The sequence below is a fragment of the Eublepharis macularius genome, chromosome 14 (assembly GCF_028583425.1).
Source record: "Eublepharis macularius isolate TG4126 chromosome 14, MPM_Emac_v1.0, whole genome shotgun sequence".
In the NCBI taxonomy this organism is placed as follows: domain Eukaryota; kingdom Metazoa; phylum Chordata; class Lepidosauria; order Squamata; family Eublepharidae; genus Eublepharis; species Eublepharis macularius.
Window position 1 is genome coordinate 38,791,340 of NC_072803.1, and position 17,246 is coordinate 38,808,585.

Genomic DNA, 17,246 nt, shown 5'->3' on the forward strand with positions numbered 1-17,246 from the left:
AAGAAAACGAGCAGGATAATGCACACAACAAATAAATAATACATACTGTACGCAGTGGCACAGACTACAGTTCTGTCGCCTTTATAAAAGCACTTTGCTGAACCATTCCATTATACTACAGCCCTATAAAAATATAAAAATGCCCTCCTGCACAATTTGTTTGACACAGTTTGTGGAATGGCAGTAGACAATGACGATCTTATTAGACTGTCTGACTGGGCATAAGGTGGGTTCACATGACTTGCTATAAGGTGTTCCCAGCTGACTTCTTTAAAGGCAAGATTTATTCCCTTGGTGCACTTGGGCTGCTGAATAACTGTGGAGACTTGAAGGAAAGATGGAGGCTCAGGGACTTACTGAACCTTTAGGATTTGTAATTGCCTCTCCTCCCATGTACTTTAAGCTGTAAAAACAGGATTTCTTTTTGCAGTGAATGTATTTAGATTCTCTTGTGATGGGCAGGGGGAGGTTTAATTCTTCCCCCAAGTGGTTTATGATTCATGGTCGGGGGGAAAGGCCAGGTACTGTGGAGGTTCAGAGTCATTCATATCATGGCTGATTTGGACAAACAACTCTGTGCCACAGCAGGATTGAAAAACAGTACCATGATGAAAAGCAGGGCAACCTTGTTCCCCTCTCCAACTTTCACACTGGTGGCCCAAGTGTGATAGAATCCCCCACCCAACTCATTCCTCTGGGGTCTCCATAATTCTGTTCTTTAAATAGTAAAGAGTCCAGTAGCACCTTTAAGACTAACCAACTTGATAGTAGCATAAGCTTTTGAGAACCACAGTTCTCTTCGTCAGATGCAACAGAACTGTGGTTCTCGAAAGCTTATGTTACTATCAAGTTGGTTAGTCTTAAAGGCGCTACTGGACTCTACTATTTTGCGACTACAGACTAACACAGCTAACTCCTCTGGATCTGTTCTTTAAAGATTCTATGTTGTGTCGTTGATGTTTTAAAAAGATTGACGTGTTCATTCTTGTTGTTTCTAGATACCCTGTTCTTACGTATAATTTAATTCTAAACATTCCGTAAGTAGTTTATTGAAACACTCATATCCTGTCTTTCCTGCTGTCAGCTTCATTACGGCAAAATCTGAAAATGAATCTGTCACACTTTTATCCCTCTTTTTCTCCGAGTCCTACACAAGTCTCCCCTTTGCAGTTTACCTTTACAACAATCCTGCGAAGTAGATTAAGGCTTAGAAAGAGCAATTGATTCAGGGCCCTCCAGTGAACTTGAGTCTTGGCAAGAAAAGTAGACTATAAAATGAAACAAATATTCATGGCCAAGCACTCTAGCCATTATATCACACTATCTCTCAAGTGAAGCATAATCTATTTTTTCAATTCTCAAGAGAGAAAGATCCAGTGATCATCTCTAAGTAGCTTTTTATAATCATTTGTGTACAATTTGTATAGAAAATAAAAATGGTCAAGCAAAGGAATTAATTTTAATTGGCATCAGATCAATACTTCCAGGATGTATCTGAGAACAAAGGAAGAGCCCTTGTGATATACACTTGTATGATTCCCTCCCTGTCTTCTTCTGAACTTAAAAGCCCCAAACACTTTAGCCTTTCCTCAAAGGGAAGATGTTTATTTGAGATTTTTTTTGTCCTTTCCTAGCTCTCTTATATCCTTTCTGAGATGGAGTGACCAGAACTGTACATAGTATTCCAAATATGGTCACACCATATAAGAGTACAACGATGCCAGCTCTTTAATTTGCAAACCATTGCTTAAGAATCTCTAGTGTGTGGAATCTGACTTTTACTGAATCCCACCCTATCATGGTAAAATTTGCCATGATGATATTTAAAATTAGATCTCCAAAGAGACTTAGAAACCAAAAGTTTCAGGCAGTCCACCAGCTTGACAAGGGAGTGCTTACCTAGAATATCTCCTTCATCATTCAGCAGCTATTGACATACATCTCTCCAAAATCTCATGTCCACAGACCAGCCATTCTCTCTCAGTCCTTATGGACCAAGACTGGCTGGTCAAGGAGGGGTGATAGAATCCAGCACCCGAGATCTGACAATGTACATGTCAGCTTCTCGTGACCCACTCAGATGTCACCACAACTCCCTCCATAAATCTATTTCCCCTATAAAAATGTTAATCATAATAGCCCCATTGGTGGGTGCCTCTTTCATTTCTGTGAGAATTAATTAATTTAAATTATTTCTACCTCTCTTTTCTCCCCTATGGGGACTCAGCACAGCTTACAAAATTTAATTTAAATAAACTAAAAAACAAAACCCAAATAAGACAATACTCCAAATCCTGTACTGATGCTGAGTTCATAGGCCTGGCTTGCTCCAGGCTTAGATGCTGAGCCAAGGGCAAAAAGCCCTTTGTCTTATGCCCGCTGACTTGCACCAAAGGCTCATGAATCTGGCCATGGTCAGGTGAAACATCTGCAGAGGAGGAACAGAAGAAGCTCAATTGAGATCTCGTTCAGCTGGCAAAGAGTTGTTCACCTCCCCTTCTAGAAGAGCCTTTGGCCATGCCCAGGCTAAATACCTGCAACTCAGCAAACAAATCAAGTGTGTCCTTTACTACTTTTCATGACTACTTTTGCCCCAAGTCTTCCAGGCTTCTGTCTGCAGCAGAACTGCTTGCCCCAGCACTCCTCCCAGCCAGTCATCCCAGGACTTCAACTGTTATACTAATTGTCCCAGAGGAGATGGAATGCAAAGGATGCATGTGCTCAGGTTCGCATATGTGTATGAGAGTGCACGTTTCTGTGTGCGGGGGCAGGGGGGAGAACTATAGTCTGTTTAGTGGCGCTTAGAAAGAGTGACGTTTATTGGGTGTGAAATGTGTTCATTTGTCAGATAACACAAGCTGTTTAGTATTAACTGCTGTGCACTCAGCAGTACTGCCTATGTCATTTAGAGGCCTCGGAGGATTAATTATGCCGCCTTGACTAACAGCCAGCACATCAATCATGTGTGTAGTTATGGCAGGGCCCTCTCACCAGCTGGAAAAGGCCACATGGGGCCATTTGTGGACCCCTGCTGGTACACAGTTAGGGGGGGAGCTTCTCATGTTCTTAGCTGAAGAAAGAAGACTCTTTGGGTGCCCTGGGGAGGGGCCATGGCTCAGTGCTAGAGCAACTGCTTGGCATGCAGAACGTCCAGGATCAATCCCTGGTATCTGCTGTTGAAAGGACCAAGTAGCAGGTGATGTGAAAGAACTGCCTGAAACCCTGGAGAGCCTCAATACTGACCTTGATAGACCAAAGGTTTGATTCAGTATAAGGCAGGTCCATGTGTTCCGACTCAAGAAGATCTCTCCATATCACTGCTTGGTCAATGTCTTGCATTGGCGAGCCCTTCAAAGGATCTAAACTTCTTCATAACCTTTGGGGGAAGCTGGGCCAGGAGGCACAAGTCAAGACCAAGATAGTCAATTTGGTGTAGGGGTTAAGAGCAGCAGGACTCTAATCTGGAGAATCGGGCTTGATTCCCCACTCCTCCACTGAAGCCAGCTGGGTGACCTTCACTCGCAGCTCTTCTAGAGCTCTGTCAGCCCCACCCACCACACAGGGTGATTGTTGTGGGGATAATAATATACTTTGTAAACTGCTCTGAGTGGGTGTTAAGTTGTCCTGAAGAGCAGTGTATAAATCAAATGTTGTTGTTATTATTAGGTGATTCCTGCTAACTCCTCTCCATAGAGGCCAAAGAGTGCATGTGCAGCCCCTTGGCAGGGCAAATAACACCACTTGGGGCCATTTGGGGCCAGGAAAACCTAACGTTTGTGTGTGTGTGTGGGGGGGGGTAAGGTTAGGGTTGGGCCCCTGTGGGCCTTAAGAAGTTAGTTCCCAGCAGCTTCTGTCTAATTGAGAGAGAAAAAATTGGGTCAGGGAAACCCTGATCTGACTTGTTAAAAAATGTAAGGTCTAGTTTGGCCCTAAATATCTAAGATGGTTTTGAGTCAGATGGGCCTGAACAGAAAGACAGCCCAGGCTAGTTGTTTTCTTGATAAGCTGTTAACAGTGATGAGAGTGCGTACGTGAGCATGTGGGTGCAGGGGAGTATTGAAAGGAGACACGGCCCACAGCGTGTTCCCCCCCCCCGCATTAAAAGCCGTTTCATCATCTCAGATGCTGCGTTCTATTTTGATTCCGCCCACAAGGTGCCTCCCACTCCAGAGTTCACCTCTGAGGACTGTTAGCTGAAGATGTCTGAGGCTGAAGCCAATTCCTCCACACCAGGCAGATTCCTACTAACAAGCTCTCCAGACCTGCCCACAAGCTTCTTTTAGAATAAATCACGGGTCGCTTTGCCTTGCCTTCCCTTGTATCTCACTCCATCCTTCACCTGTGCAAGGTTTTTGCAAGAGATAGTTAATGTGCCTCTAATCCCCTAATTCCCCAAGCTGTATAAAAGCTGCTTAACAGACCCATAAATCCAGGAAGATAAAGTGCATTTTTATTAGTTGTGTTGGCATCAAAGAATACAAAAAAAGGCATCTAATATAAGCCTGGCAATAAGGCATTTGCCTAATAGCCCATCTTATCACAAAGAAGGGGAGCTCTCAGCAGATGGCAAGTGTGCGATACAGGCACTGCTCGGGTCTGCAAAACGGAGGGCAGGATTTGTGTGGCTGAACTCTGTGTGTGCATGACAGGCGAATCCAGCAGTCGGGTGGAGCAGTAGGACTACAAGAGCATCTCAGTTGCTGCTGAGCATATCTTGCTAGGTGATCAGTTGTAGTCAGATAAGTGCACTCTGGCAGGTGTTTAGTTGTATACAATGCAAACTTCCTTCCCTTGTGCTAGTACTTCTCTTGCATGGATATCACATTTCCCCATCTTTTTAGATGAAATATTCTGTTGTTTGGGACATGAGAGTCTTCCTCCAGTTACTTTGCGCATGCACATTCTAACGCTGGCAGATCAAGTTCTACTACCCTCCTCTCACTGTGTTAATGCTCTTCTCAGCTGGCAATTGTTGAAATAGACAATTCATTCTCTCACAAAGCCTGTAAATCAATCATAAATAAATGTTGTCCTACCCTTTGGTATTTGCCTAAGTAGTCTTTAGTGACACTAAAGTTTGAAATCTTTGCACATGCATAGTTTAGCGCAGGGCTTTTTTTCTGGGAAAAGAGGTGCTGGAACTCAGTGGGTTGCCCTTGGCGAAAATGATCACATGGCTGGTGGCCCCGCCCCCTGATCTCCAGACAGAGGGGAGTTGAGATTGCCCTCTGCGCCGCTCCAGCGACCATTTTCAAGAGGTTCCGGAACTCCATTCCCCCGCATTCCCCCTGAAAAAAAGCCCTGGTTTAGTGAAAATCTGATACTACCCACTTTGGTGGGCGTTCACTGCTGCTTGGCATGAACCGAACAAATCAGGTGACTGGCTTGCATCTGATCAACACCTTCAAACATGGAAGATTCAACCTGCAAAAGCATTTTGGGCAAAGTGTGCAGCATTTCTAGGTTTAATGCTTCAGTCTTCCTTTGGTTCTGCCAATCAAAAGTGAGTGTTTTAAAACTTTATTTTTCTTTTAGCACTTCAAAGGGGGGAGTGTTTTTAGAGGACGTTTTTCCCTTTTAAAATGCTAATAGCAGAGTGAGGGAGCAAACTTTGATTACTGAGATGATGCAGAGGTTGAAGGGGTAAATTCCACCCCCCCCCCAATCGCCTTGAGGCAAATTGTGCAGGCCTGCAACTGGTGTCTTTTAAATGAATGGCAATGCATGATCTTTGTCACATCTGATTAACCCCAGCTGATCTGCTGTGCAGTACAGCCCTTGCAGGTGTTTCATGAGTCCATGTAGAACTGCAGAACATCTGCTTGCAGAGATCCAAGATAGTGAAGAAAGTCTCACTGTGACTTTACAGGCTAACACTGGGCTTGTATTCTTCAAGTACCAAGTGCAGTTCAAACTCACAAGTACATTCACACCAAAGATTCCTGGGAAGCACAGGTAGTGCTGAAGAACTTGGAAGCTTGCTTGCAAATGTTCATTTGAAGAGAATGGCGATGGTTCTTCAGCACTTCTTTCCCTTCCGTAGCCACAGCAATGCTTTATTTAGTTTCTCCTTTGTTCTCTTGAGAAGAAGCCCCACAAGGACTTTGCTGTAGCCTTGAGCAGACTTGAGCAAGTTCCAGCATCGAGGAGAGTCTGATTCCTGAGCTCAGCCACGAGGTGGCAGTGGTCAGCTTTACAACAGGAATGCCGTGCTAGTGGGTGACTGCTGCTAATGTCACCATGTTTTTTTAAGAGCTCCAAAGCAGGAAGAAGAGGAGGTAGCCGTGTTAGTCTGTGGTAGCAAAATCAAAAAGAGTCCAGTAGCACCTTTAAGACTAACCAATTTTTTTGTAGCATAAGCTTTCGAGAATCAAGTTCTCTTCGTCAGATGCCTGATACAGAAACTGGTCAAATATAGAAGAGGAGGGGAGGAGAGAGAAGATGCAATTAGGGGGGGAGAGGGAGGATGCAACCAAAACATTCCTTTGCTAGTAAATGTAAACATCTCCTTTTGGCGTGGAGATCAGTTGGCTTGTGTGAGGCTTCAAAGGAGTTTACCGTGTTAGTTTGTAGCAGCAAAACAACCAGACCATCCAATTCCAATGTAGTCTAAGCCTTCGATAAAGCAGGAAGAAGACTCTCAGAGGCAGCTTCCATTGGCCAACCTGCCCCCTGCTCTGTTTATCTGTCCATTCCCTTTCAATCCCAATAACATCTTTTCTGCCCCATCCAAAGGGAATCCTTTCTCTCCTTTCTTTGGCAAAACATCCTGCATATTGCGAAACTGAAATTTTGCTTGTTAAATAATTAGGCACATTTCTGCCAAAAAAAGAATTTCCACCTCTCCAGCTGTGCGAACCCCTTGTCCAGGTCCTCTGCTTTGCACAGGGAAACAGTACATGGAGCCCATCTGCCGCTTTTTTGCTCCAGCTGTTGCGGGGGCCCCTCTAAGTTGTTGAGTTTGATGGCAGAGGCATGACTGGTGGTGACACATAGTTGTTCTTTTGCTGAGCCAAGAAGCTAATGATTAGAACACAAGGGATCACAAGTGTGACATTTCCCCAGGGCAGCTTCTTGTTTCCGGGCTTGGCATCTGAAGATGCTTTCCGGAGGCTCAGGGAGGAGGCAGCTGTCATTCCCGCTGCTTACTGACTGTGGTTTTCGGTACAGAAGGTGTTGGGGCTGCTTTGATTCCCCACCCCCACTGTTTGCTCTGCAATGTTATCAGAGAAGGAGAGGAAGGAGAATGCCAACCAATGTTTGGAACACTTGCCAGCAGGCTCTCTGAAGTGCTTTTATCAATAGAGAAGCCAAATGTCTTAGTTTGAATTTGTCACTTGGCAGGCGTATTTATAGAATGTATGCACACACACTAGGTTTGCTAACTCTGGGTTGGGAAATTACTAGAGATTTTGAGGGTGGAGCCAGGGGAGGGCGGGGTTTGGGGAGGGGAAAGACCCCAGTGAAAGATAATGTCATACTTTCCCCCCTCCAAAACAGCCATCTTTTCTGGGGCAACTGATCTCTGCCATCTGGAGATCAGCTGGAATTCCAGGAGATCTTCAAGCCCCACCCAGAGGTTATCAGCACAGATTTTTTAAAAAACCCACAGAGCATTTTAGACACGTTGTGTAAATTGGACTGTTTCTCACCTCCTCTTTATAGAGAAGCAGCTGAAGCTGAGATGGAACGAATGGGCCAGGATCAGGCTGGCGGAGTTCCATGGAGTTTCCTTTCAGTTGTTGATTTATCACACTTCCTTCAAGGAGCTCAGAGTTTCCCACCCAGACACTGATCTGAATGAAAGCCATACTAGAGATGATAATCCCTTAGATCCACCGGAAGGCGGAAAGGGATTTCTGTCCACGGAGCACAGCTTCCCGCTCCTATTGTAGACCAAAACGTTCTTCAAAATGCTGTTTGTGGTGGACAGGGGACCCCCATGAACAACATAAGTGGTGAGTTATAGGTCTACAGTGGGAAAAGGGAACTGGCAAAAATTGCCATCCCATATGCACATGGAAATCCTCCAGTGGATTCAAGTCAATAATCCCAAGTGTGTAAACATAGATACGTCCCACTCACACAAAACGTGTGTATGTGCATTTTATAACTTACACAGGATACACAGAAAAGGAGTGCAAAACCCTTCCCCACCCATGGCTTACCTCAAGGAGAATTTGGGCCCAGGAGCAAGTTGATCTGCCCTGGCATGTGCCACTCAGTTCAGATCAGACTGGGAAGGGGGGCAGGCGCAGTAGGAGAAGGCTTGCCTTTGGCTTCCTCCCCCATCACCAGCAGCTGGGACCAAAGCAAGTGTTTCTGGGGTTTTGTTATGCTTACTCCTGGCTCTCTAGGGCAGCAGCACCTCTGGGAACTTTCCTGGTAAGTTAAAGGGCCACTTTGCTCCTTGTTCCCCAAATCTTTTTCAGTCAAGCACCCTTGGCTGGGAGAGAACTGCTTGGTGGGAGAGGCTACTGGGGTTCTGTACTCCTTTCTCACTTTGAAAATGGGACACCCCCCACTGAACTCTTTCTATGTGATTGGGCAGTTAATTTTCTACACATGGGATTGTTGCTGTCATGTTCCATCGAGTGCTTAGGTTGTCCAGACTTTCATTGTGCCCCAAGACTAATTCTCAAAACCCTCCCATCATTGAATTGCATCTACGACCAGAAAATGTTGCACGATGCCTGATGATGAGGGGAGGGTGTGTTTGTGTTTTGTTGGCCTGTAGAGGATTCTGCCCTTGCTGAGCTTCTGGTTCCTGTCCAGGAGTTCTTCAAGATGGATGCTGGTGCCTTGAAATGGATCAGGGAGGCAGCTCCTCAGCTCTGCCTAGCTTGGTGGGCTCAAATTTATCTTGTTTATCTGTTTCTGTTAATCTAAGGAACAGCATTAGCTAGTTCCGTGCTCAGCAGGGGCCTGCTATCGAATTGAAGTAAATTGTCTTCTTAATAACTACAAATCAATTATCTCTTGGCTTCCTAGGAGAATATTTTGCTCTACCTTTAGACAACAAACAACAATAACTTCAAATCCCTCAGAAACTGACTGCTGCTATGAAGCCAAAATAGTAACAATAACAAAAACCAACGTCACACAGATAATAGGTTAATTAATTATACTGGTGGTGGTGGCGGGGTTAGGTGCTTGTAATCAGGGTATTATACAGGGAATGCTATGCTTGCTTCTCCACACCGAACATCATCCAACGTCACTGTACAAGGAGCCAGATAGAGGGGATTGTGGGACAGATCTCTTCTCTTCTGTGGAAGCCACAGATGGCCGCTTGCCAGATGGCAACCTGTGTATGGGCTGTGTACCACTTCGGATGGCAAGTTGGAGTTCACATGGCTGAGTGTTCCTCTCTTCAAAATAATTTCTAATGTAATATAATGTAATAAAATAGCCAGTTAGTTAAGAGTTTTGGACTAGGATCTTCAGAGACGCAGGTTCGAATCCCCATTCTGCCATGGAAGCTCGCTGGGTGACCTTGGGCAAGTCAGCTGCAGGCTGGCAACTTCCGGGAGTTTTTGGAGGCAGGGCCAGGCATCACACAGCATCATTATATCACTTCTGGTCACATAACCACAGAGTTTTGGGAGACTGCAAGTGCATTACATCAAAGTGTGACGGCACTTCTGATTAACTGGAAGTGACATCATGGTGTTGCTGTGGTGGCACTTCCCCCCTATAATTTTTCCTCCTGCTGCACTGGGCAATAGAAGCAGGAGGGGCAAAGGAGGTCTCTCACTATGTCAGGATTTCTGCTCCCCCTACTAAATATTGGTTGCTCCAAGTTGTTTATTGGGAAGTGATATACACAAGGTCTCACAAGAAGACATAAATATACTCAGGAGTAGAGATGGGCACGAACCGGAAAAAAACCAAACCATGTGGTTTGTGGTTCGTCAAATTTCATGAACCACGAACTTTCATGAACCTGCCCCTGGTTCTCGAACTAGTTCGTGAAAACGTCACATCCAGGTCGGAAAATCATCACTTCCGGGCCAGCAGAAGGTCTGCAGGAAGTCCATCACCTGTTGCCTAGGAAACTGATTGATTGGCACCAGGCTGTCTGCAGTGACGAACCAAAAAATGAACCAACAAACCAGCCTAAAGTTCGTGGCGGTTTGTCACAAATGGGATCTGATGAACCGTTGGTTTGTGAACCACGAACCGGCCTGGTTGGTGCTTAATTTTGGTTCGTATTTTGGTTCGTGCCCATCTCTACTCAGGAGCACCATGCACAATTGTTTTAGTGCACCAACTTAAATCTGTGCAGGGTTCACATGTGGATTACTGACAACTGTTCACTTTTATAATTTCTGTCTCTGTAAAGCAACTCTAAGAATCTGTTCAGAATACCTGGCAACTGGCAGGAGGTGGGTGGTGATTTGGTTTATTTGACTTTTAGTCTGCTGTCCCCATGAACGGGGAGAGCACTTACCTGTGCATACATGTGTGAGTGTATGCCCACAGCTCCGGTTGATGACATCACTTCTGGCATGGCCCAGAAGCAATGGCATTGTGCCAGTGCTAATTCTTTAACACTTTTCAGTATGTTTTACGCCAAGTGGTAAAGAATTGGCCTTGGCATGAAGCTGTCACGTCCAGGTGGGAGAAGTGGGAGAACTGTACCTTGTGAGTTCATGAAGAGCCTGCATGCTCCAGAGGACTTCCTTGTCACACTGGGAATGATGCAGTCCCAATTGTTGAGATGAGAGGAGGGCAGCATGGTAGAGCCTGATCTTGTCATATCTCATCAGATCTTGGAAGCTAAGCAGGGCTGGTAGTTGGATGGGGGGGCACCAAAGAAGACTCTGTAGAGGAAGGCACTGGCAAACTACCTCTGCTTCTCATTTGTCTTGAAAGCCCCTGGCAGGGGTCACCATAAGTCAGTTGTGACTTGACAGCACTTTACACACGCACAAAATGGTTGCAGTCAATTCTAGGGTAAAGGGCATTTCTCAGTGTATGGTACAAGAAAATTCTCAACATTGATTCTCATTTAGGCCTCATCATTACCAGCAGGAGCAGCAGCAGCTAATTAATTAATAAACATCCTTCTCCCTGGTTTTCTCATTCATACAGCTATGTGCATTGCTCTAAGGATTTGCTTGCGATATTTGTATCCATTACAATGGAACTTTGAAGTTGTGGGTCCCTCTCTTCTTCCTTGGATTGACACTGCCTCCTGTAGGCCCACCTTACACAGTCAGCATGTTAGCTAACAACAGCTTCATTCTTTCTAGTGTCATAGAATCATAGGGTTGGAAGGTACCTCTAGGGTCATCTATTCCAACCCCCTGCACAATGCAGGAAATTCACAACTACCTCCCCTCCCCACATCCCCAGTGACCCCTGCTCCATGCCCAGAATATGGCAAAACATTGTCAGGATACCTAGCCAAACTGGCCTGGGGAAAATTGCTACATGCCACACATCTATCCTGGGGAGCACTGCAGAAGCAGTGTTCAAGAGTAGGCTGCAAGTGTAGGCTGCAAGCTATGGAGTACAATCTCCAGGTACCCTTTGTGGTGGTGGCATTCTGAGCACAGTGTGTTCCTCCTACAGTTGTCCTTGAGATCAGCCCTTGTATTAAAACAGCAGCACAAAACTCCAAGTACCATCACCAAGGCAAAGCTGAAATGGTTGTTATGGATGCAGGAAGGAACCAGAGATTGCAGGACACCACAGTTGTGATCCTCCCTGTGCTTGAGCAAATGAAGTTAAATAATGGTGGGGGCTTTGAATGTAGAACTTGCAGTTGGTATCTGGTAAGGCCCTTCTTTATCCCTCCTCCTCAGGGTTTCTGATGGCTGCTGCTATATAAGGGGAAGGAAGGGAAAGGGGGTAAGGTTGCCAACTTCCAGATGGGGGCTGGAGTTCTTTTGGAATTACATGTTGTCTTTAGAATACAAAGATCAGACTCACTGGAGAAAATTGCAGCTTTGGAGGGTGGATTGTATGGTATCATATCCCTGTTGAGCTCCCTTCCCAAACTCCATCTTCCCCAGGCACCACCCCCAAATCTCCAGCAATTTCCAAACCTGGAGTTGACAATCCTAACAAAGAGGGTGGTGGTGCCAGCAGCGTGGAGGGAACGTATAGGAGGGGAAGCCTATTTTGATTGGGGACCTCAGAGGAATTTGTAATGGACTCAGGGAAACCCTTGAGCTCACTGTTTTGAATCCTTCTTGGCCCAACCTTAAGAATGGATACCTTTTTGCACAAGGAATCCTGGGGGCCACATTGAGCATTCAGTATTCCAGATTGGGTATTTACCCCCCGCCCCACCCCGCCGCAAACACCTGCACAAATGGCTTGGAAATGATTTGATTTAAAAATTGGAACTTGGCTTTATCACCATTCTATCCTGCTTGTGTGAACTCATGGCCATTCTAATTGAGGGCAAGTTGGTCCTTTAGTGATCTGGCAAGGAATCCTTCAGTCGAGAAGAGCATTCAAGGGTCTGGCAGAGTGCATAACAGCACAGTGGAATTGTGTTCGCTGCTTAGGAAAGAAAATTTCATATGGAGCCTCTCTTTATCACACACTTGATCTTAGCCATAGAAAAGAGCAAGAGTCCAGTAGCACCTATAAGACTAATAAAATTTGTAGTATGAGCTTTCATGAGCCACAGCTCACTTTTCCTGATAACTCTACTGCTCCTCTACTCTACGCTACTCTACTCTACTCCTTCAGCTAACTCTATTACAGACAGACTAATACGGCTACCCATCTTGATTGATCTTAGCCAAAAGGCTTTATCTTAGTAGATGAATATGAGTCCTTTATTATAAGGAATTCCAATCAGGATAGCAGAGAGTAGAAATGGCCTTCTAAACTAGCTAAAGGAATATGGACAGAGATATAAGACAGCACATCTTGCTGTCATGGTGGTAAGATGGAGAAGAGAAGGGAGAGGAAGGAAAGAAGGAAGGAAGATTCCCTGAGAGTAGTGATCTAGATATCAAAGGGACCGCTCCAAAACAGTGAAAAGGAAGGATCTATCTCTCTGGCTGTATAGCCTCTGCCCTCTGGTGCCCAGTCCTTCACTTCCAACACCAAAGAGCCTTGAATCTGTGTTGCTAATCACACCCCTCCACCCACCATCAGCAACACAGTAAGGAGGAGGAAGGGAGAGGACGAGGATACCCTGATAAAGACGGGTGGGTGGTGATGGAGGAAACAGCAGACAAGGCGTGAGATCTGATTTTCCCCTTTCCCCTCTACCCCTCTGTCTCAGTTTGCAAGTTCCAATGAGCAGACACTGGCAGGTGGGGATCTATTATTTAGCGGCTCATGTGTGTTGACAGGGCTGATGGGGACATTTCATCAAGAAATTAGGCACAGAAAATAGCTCAATTTGTTCCAAAATACAAAGGCAAGAGCCAGCATAAATTATACGTGGCATTCAGAAACACTCTCTGGGAACCCTCATTGCTTCTGCTTTCCTTGGGGAGCTCATTGTGCATGTAGATATAATTTTTTTTTTTGTACTGGAGAGGCTGCGATGTCTCACTGATTTCCAGCAGCTCCAGCTATTCCAGCGCTCCTGGTAGAAATTGGCTCTAGCCAGATCACAGGGAGGGAGAGACGGGTGTTCTGCCATTTTCCTGGGGTGAGTTGATTCAATGCTTGCGAAAAGGGGTATTTGCCAGCAACTGCGGTTCAGGAGGAAGGAAATCCTGGAGGCCGTCAACAGTAGGAGCTGGCTTTTTCAGTATGCCATGACCCACCCACCCCAGCTGGAGGTGGAAACATCTGCCAAAAAGAGAAGTGGGTCTCAAGAGGCAGCAATCTTAATTTATATGTTTATGCCCTGCTTTTCTCTCTAGAGAAGATCCAAGGCAACTTACATCATTGTTCTCCCCACCTTCATTTTTATTCTCACCACTACGCTTTGAGGTAAGTTAAGCTGAGACAAAATGTCTGGGGCCCAGATCATTCAGCACGCTTCCATGGCTGAGTGGGGATTTGAACCTGGGTCTCTCTGATCCTAGCCCAATTTATTTAATACATGAAGAATGCTGCCTTGCAATGCAAGAGACAGATCAGATGATTTTTGGGACCCTTGTGACCCTTAGAATCTCTACCGGAGATATTTCACTTCAGTTGGTTTTGGGTCTCCAAACATGTTGTTCTAGAACCCCACCCCTTTTTTGGTATATTCTTTCAGTATTAAAACTCCATATGATTTAGAATAGCTTTTGAAGGGTTAATTAATTGACAAAGCAGCTTCTTGAGTTCTGGGGCTTGGCAAGTTTCAAGGCCTCTTTTTAAAATGGCAGCCTTCTTATTTGAAAATGTCAAAGGGAGAGAGAAATGTATAGCTGGGAGGGATGTCTGTCAGTTTATTTGTTCTCATAATAGGCCAGAGAGGCGTGGGGGTGGGACTTAACACAAGCAGTTTGTTCTTTGAGAATGTTTTGTTCCTAAGTTCCTTCCTATTTTCTGTTTTTTAAAAGGCATTTCCAGAGATTTGGCATGATGTGGAACGTAAAGAGGATTAAAAAAAAAGTAACTCTTCTCAAATAAATTACAAAGCACTTTCGTTCCTGTGGAAACCATCTACAAAATAACAGCTGTTCTCTCTCCAAAGATGAAAATAGTCTTGTCCAAGATCAGTCAAAAATGGCCCTGCCAGTCATGAGGGAGATGTGCTTCAGGAAATTCAAGTGACTGTGGCGATGAATCCTGCAACAATAATTGCGATGCTGAGCGGTGAGATCAGAGGCCTACTCTTACTTTTCCTAACCCTGTCTGGGCCATTCTCTCAAATAATCTCAAGCAAGGATGTGGGACTCTGATTTAACTGCAAACAAGAGTGTGTGTGCGTGCGTGCGTGCGTGCACGCACGCACGCACGCACACACACACACACACACACACACTTTGAAACTTCCATATTCCACCAGATGAGGTTGAGGAGTTACCACACAATGCACTCACTACTGTTCTGCTGTCATTCCTGCTCAGTTATTAGAAAGACACTAGCAGTGCACCATACTCTCATGGCATGGTAGTGTTTGGTGATATGGTGGAGCGATACTAGCATCATGCATTGTGGATCTGCTCCTTCCGTGGAGGGGAATCATCAGCAGGCCTTCTTCCACTTGGGAGCATGGAGCAGCATTCTCCATCTAATGCATCTTCCACTCACTTCAATGGACTTATCTGTGGAGGACATTCCTACCAGCTGGAGCTCTCAGTAGAGAGTTCATCAAAAACTGTTTCTCAAGGTCAGATACATGTCTTTATGGTCTTTGGATACAGGGTTGCCTGTGGTCCCATATTGCCATTCTCCTCCTCCTCACCATAGTCTGCCAAAGGGAACAGAATTTGACCAGCTCTTGCTCATTTTAGCGTCAGTGATGCTAGCGCACTCTTGAAAAGTAACTGAGTTTGGCGACTATTCTAGATTATGCAACAAAATGCAAGTTTCTCCTGAGGTTTTGCTATGTTCAGAGCAAAAATCTTGACGGCAGTTTCCTAATCACATGCTTGAAATTTGGTAGAAAAATTGCCTTCAGATTGTTCAGATCTTTGGCATTAAAATTAGCACTGGATTGTGAATGTATGAAATTTAATGTGCCCTTTGTTTTTTGGTGCTTTTTGTTTATGCTTAATGTCTGAGGCCCGACGCACCGGCCTCGGACTGCCAACGCCCCCCCTCCAACAGCGCCCCGGGCCTCACTCACCGTGGGCAGCAGAGCCCACACGGGCTTGGTGGCAGCCGCCACAACGCCGCTGGGAGCCTCAGGCGGCGGAGCAACCGACGGCAGGAGGCGGCGCGGCAGGAGGCAGCCAACAGCGCCGCCGCAGCGAAGAGGCCCCGCAGCAGGGGAAGGCTGTGGCGGCGCGGACAGGGCCGCGCCGGGCCGCCCAGCAGCCACGCCGACACCCCGGGCTGACCCAGGCGGCGCCCGGAAGCAACAGGGCGCAGGGAGGGGTGGGCCCCGGCGGGCATGGCAAGCCGCCCAGGAAGCGGCAGGGCCGGCCAGGCAGAGGCAGGAGAGGCGGGAGTCACTGCCCGTCACCGGGAAGGAGGGCGGGGGGCCGTCAGAACAGGCAGGGGGTGGAGTAGCCCAACGAGCAGCCCACCAATGGGCTAGGGAAGGATGGGTGCGGCAGGCGTGGCCACAGCTGGCCCAGGTGATGGGCATGGCACTGGGTGGAGGCACCTGGGCGAGGGGGTGGGGCTGAATGAGGGAAGGGATTAGGGAGGCTCCAGAGGCAGGCCGAGGAGGAAGTAGTTGCCAGTTTGGTCGTGGCTGCCATCACTGGAGGAGGCCAGACTGCCCTGGAGATTAAGGTGCAGCTGGCCGGGGTGGAGCTAAGTGCTGGCCGGCCTCCCGGATCAGACAAGGGCCACCCATAGAGCTGAGGCCACCAAGGAAGGAGACTGCGCTCGCGGAGGACCCGCCTGAGCCCCTCTGGGACCCCCAGAATGGACCCGCTGGGGCCACCCCGTCCAGACCCGTCGCTGTCACCGCTAGGGGGCGCCCCGCAGCGCAACACTTAAAAATGATAATAACAACAACATTTGATTTATATACTGCCCTTCAGGACAACTTAACACCCACTCAGAGCGGATTACAAAGTGTCTTATTATTATCCTCATGACAATCACCCTGTGAGGTGGGTAGGGCTGAGAGAGCGCCGAGAGGCTGTGACTGACCCAAGGTCACTCAGCTGGCTTCAAGCGGAGGAGTGGGGAATCAAACCCAGCTCTCCAGATTAGAGTTCTGCCATTCTTAATCACTACACCAAACTGGCTTAAAATAGTCAGCTGATGTTCCCTAAAAGGATGTTAAGGACATAGTCTATTAAGTATGCTTAAGAGTTTTGAGAAAGTGACCTCTCCTGCTGAGAGGGCGGTGTATGTTTGTGTGATGAAACAACAGACACAGAGAGGACCCAGAGTGCTGTGAACTGACTGAAGCACCCTGGGGTACAGTATATCATGCACTCTCTTTGGAGATCTAATGATGGATAGTGGATCTGCAGCTCCTTTGCCATTGTACTTTGGTCTTCTGCTGCTGTGCCCTTCATAAAAGCAGTGCCCCAGCTCTATAATGCTTTTGGCCTGAGGATATATGGGGGGAGGGGGGTATTCTACCTTCCCTGTTCTCATGGTGCTCATGACGACTCCCATCCATAATCAGCCACGTGTCCAGTGAAGCCATGCACATGCCAAAAACCCCTTTTGGCCTGAGGATATATGGGGGGAGGGGG